Source organism: Hylobates moloch, unplaced genomic scaffold (genome assembly GCF_009828535.3).
Source record: "Hylobates moloch isolate HMO894 unplaced genomic scaffold, HMol_V3 SCAFFOLD_9, whole genome shotgun sequence".
Taxonomy (NCBI): Eukaryota; Metazoa; Chordata; class Mammalia; order Primates; family Hylobatidae; genus Hylobates; species Hylobates moloch.
Window position 1 is genome coordinate 51,501,898 of NW_026652284.1, and position 4,071 is coordinate 51,505,968.

Here is a 4,071-nt window from a genome sequence, read left to right on the forward strand (position 1 = left end):
TCCGCCTGCCTCAGCCTCCCAAAGTGCTAGGATTACAGGCGGGAGCCACCGCGCTCAGCCCCATTTTCTAATCATCTTTTAAAATTTCACTGGGGCTGTACCTCCCTGAAGCCTTTCTGGAACTTTCCGGTGCTTCCTTCTGCCTGGCTGAAGGGTCCTGTGTGTGATCCGGGTGCCCTGTGCGTCTTGCTTGGCAGCCCCCACCGCTATTGGTGCAGCTCCCGGTGATTAGAAGGCACCCCAAATGTTCGTAGGATTGGCGCAGACCCTTTCTCCCAAGCTCCTGGAGGGCGGGTACTGTGCAGCTCCATTAATACGGGCCTGAACCCACTCAGATGCAGGGAGCCAGGAGGGACAGTCAGTGGCATAAGGCCGGGACCTCGGGTCATGCGTTCTCACCCACTGCTCCTTTCACTTGTGCTAAAATGACCCCTTAATGTTCCTGGGTCCTACTTCCCAGGAATCAGAAATTCTGGGACTCAGCGAGCACATTCACACTTGGCTTCTGTAAATCATTTTGATAGTATGTTTTGGGTCGTTCATCATCTTTCTGAATTATTTTCATGGAAAGTCCCTACCAACACTTCAACTGATGCCCTTGGCATGTTTCTTTCTTTCTTTTTTTTATTTGAGATGGAGTCTCACTCTGTCGCCCAGGCTGGAGTGCAGAGGCACGATCTCAGCTCACTGCAAGCTCCGCCTCCCTGGTTCACGCCATTCTCCTGCCTCAGCCTCCCGAGTAGCTGGGACTACGGGTGCCCGCCACCACACCCGGCTAATTTTTTATATTTTTAGTAGAGATGGGGTTTCACCGTGTTAACCAGGATGGTCTCGATCTCCTGACCTCGTGATCTGCCCACCTCGTCCTCCTAAAGTGCTGGGATTACAGGTGTGAGCCACCGCACCCGGCTGGCATGTTTCTTCTTTGATCTGCCCTTTTTGGTGTGAAGCATCAGCACAGGTTGTGACATCAAAACTGCCAATGTGTAACGCTGTCATGCAGCTTTGAGATTTGTGCTCTGGGTAAACTATGGAGAGACCTGTCAGAGCAGTAGCGTGTAAATTAGTTACGCCTCATGTATATATTTAAACAAGGCTAATACTTTGGGAGGCCGAGGTGGGCAGATCACCTGGGGTCAGGAGTTCGAGACCAGCCTGGCCAACATGGTGAAACTCTGTCTCTACTAAAAATACCAAAAATTAGCCCGGCATAGTGGCGGGCGCCTGTAATCCCAGCTACTCAGAAGGCTGAGACAGGAGAATCACTTGAACCCAGGAGGCGGAGGTTGCAGTGAGCCGAGATCACGCCATTGCACTCCAGCCTGGGCAACAAGAGCGAAGCTCCGTCCCAAAAAAAAAAAAAAAAAAAACCCAGAAACCAAAACCCCGCCCCCATAAAACCAAACAAGGCTAATAAGGGCACAGCCCAAAGCCTCTAACCCTGCAGGTGGCAAGGACACATCCTCCCTGAAGCAGAAACAACTCTGCCTCCAGGATTCTCCGAAGACTGCCCTTTGCATCCAGAGCTTCCTGATGTCATGGAGGAAACAAAAGCTCTTTCTGTGATCCCGAGGTGCCAGTTTGGCCAGCGAAGACAAAGGGACATTTTAATAAAGTCTCCAGACATTTACTTAGCCTCAAAATTACTTCTCCAAATTTGCACATTGTGCAACATTGTAGATCTTCAAATGTATTTCTGTGACTGGGAACTGGCTCCAGTATGCCTTATGTTGTAATTTTTCTTTTTGTCATGGGGAGGGAGTAGGAAAGGGATTAGTTGTCTTTTTTTCCCTCTTCCAGAGAACTGCCAAAATAATTTCGACTCTCCCAGATGAAGTAAGTTTTAAAATTGTGGTTCTCCTGAGGTTCATTTGGAAAAAGACGGAGCAATTCTGAGAAACCAGCAGTAGGGGCTGCCAAGACACTCATTTCCCTGGCCATGGCTTCTGTTTCCTTGCACTGGGGTTGGCACGGGATTGCCAGTGTGCAGGCTTGGAGGGTCCCATTCAGACACTTGTCCTTGCTTGCTCAAAAGCTGGCTGCCTGGCTCAGTACTTTCACTTTCAATTGCTGATTGTAATCCAGATCTAAGAGAACTGTTCTGTAGACTCCCTTCCACCACCCGCCCTGGGGTTATGCTGCCTTTTGTGCCAGTGGGGGAGGCTTTCCTCCTGTTGGGTGGCGCCTGGGCAAGCTTGGCTCAGGCTGGTTTTAGAGGTGCTATTTCCGGGAACTAGAGATTGCAACACGCCAGTGTTGTATCTCTTCTGCTGCATCCCAGGGTTTGGAGATAGACAGGGAAGGGGCATGGTGAAGGATTGGAAAGGATTACTCAGGGGATAGGAACCCTAGAATGTCAGAGCTGCACGTTGCTTTTAGACAGAGTTGTGGAGTAGAGGGACAGAAGCGATGGAGGCCGACTGACAGAGAAGGGGCAGTTCAGGCGGTGTGTGCTGACCTAAGACACTGCCTTGGGAGCATCTTCATACTCCAGCTTCATACTCCTCGGGGATATCAGTAATGCAGTAATTTTGAAATGGAAGTTTAGGGATGTTTAGAAAAGAGCAGCCCCTGGGGCTGCCTTCCTGAGTACTGTCCTACCACTACCAGAGGATAAGGACATTTAGCCTCCGAGTCTCCAGAGTCTCTGTTCTGCTGTCTGCGAAATGGGGCTATGGCGAGGAAATAATGGGATTATATGCTGAGCAAGGCCTAACAAGTAGCAGGTGGCCATAGTAAGTGCATGCATCATCATCTATGCAGTTCTTTTATTTGAAAGCTGAACACAGCAAAGCCTAGACAAGCTTAGGAGATTTGCCCAACGACACACAGCTTTCAATGGCAGAGCTCAGGAGCAGACCATCTCTCCTGACCCTTTCCCATTTCACCTGCTGCAGTTCAAATCTTTTGGTTACATCCTCATAAAAGAGTAAACGGAAATGTTTTAATTAAAATTTTTCATACAGCTGCCCAATGTCTGGGAAGTGAGGAGAGCCTCTGCCCGGCCACCCCGTCTGGCAAGTGAGGAGTGCCTATGCCTGGTCACCCTGTCTGGCAAGTGAGGAGTGCCTATGCCTGGTCACCCCGTCTGGCAAGTGAGGAGTGCCTATGCCTGGTCACCCTGTCTGGCAAGTGAGGAGTGCCTATGCCTGGTCACCCTGTCTGGCAAGTGAGGAGTGCCTATGCCTGGTCACCCCGTCTGGCAAGTGAGGAGTGCCCATGCCCGGCCACCCCGTGTGGGAAATGAGGAGCACCTCTGCTCGGCCAGCCTTGTGTGTGATCTTTTCTGTCTTCCCCAAGTTTGCATTTTTGACATTAAAGTTTACTTTTTAATTAAAAGTTTTAAATTGGAGAATATAAAAAACAAACAAACAACAAAAAAAGTTTTTCATAGCCTGGGCAACATGGTGAAACCCCATCTCTACAAAGAGTACAAAAAAAAAAAATATATAGCTGGGCATGCTGGTGCACACCTGTAATCCCAGCTACTCAGGGCTGAGGTTGGAGGATCACCTAAGTCCAGTAGGTGGAGGTTGCAGTGAGCTGTGTTTGCACCACTGCATTCTACCCTGGGTGACAGAGTGAGACCCTGTCTCAAAAAAAAAATTTTTTTTCATGGTTACCTTTTTCAACTTCAAAATAATAGTGTGGAAATGAGAGATTTCATGGTGAGTGTCTGTGTGCAAGCAGGAGGTAGTGGCCAGTCTGCCCAGGTTCTGATGTTGTGGGGACACCGTCTTTGTGGAAACCTTCTCCAGGGTTGCTCTGTGCAATTTCCTGAAGCTTGGGCTGGGAACAAAGGAGGAAAGTCACTGCCCCTTTCCCCTCGTTGTTCGTGGGGGAAGGCAGATTAGGGAGAAAACCATTGACAACGTTGCTTAATAAACCAGTACAGTCATAGTATAGGGCCTGATGGTGGCCGACGCTCAGTGAGTGGCAGTGGTTATTTATTTCTTTATTTTTTTATTTTTTTTTATTTTTTTTACTTTTTTTGAGACGGAGTCTCGCTCTGTCGCCCAGGCTGGAGTGCAGTGGCGCAATCTCGGCTCACTGCAAGCTCCGCCTCCCGGG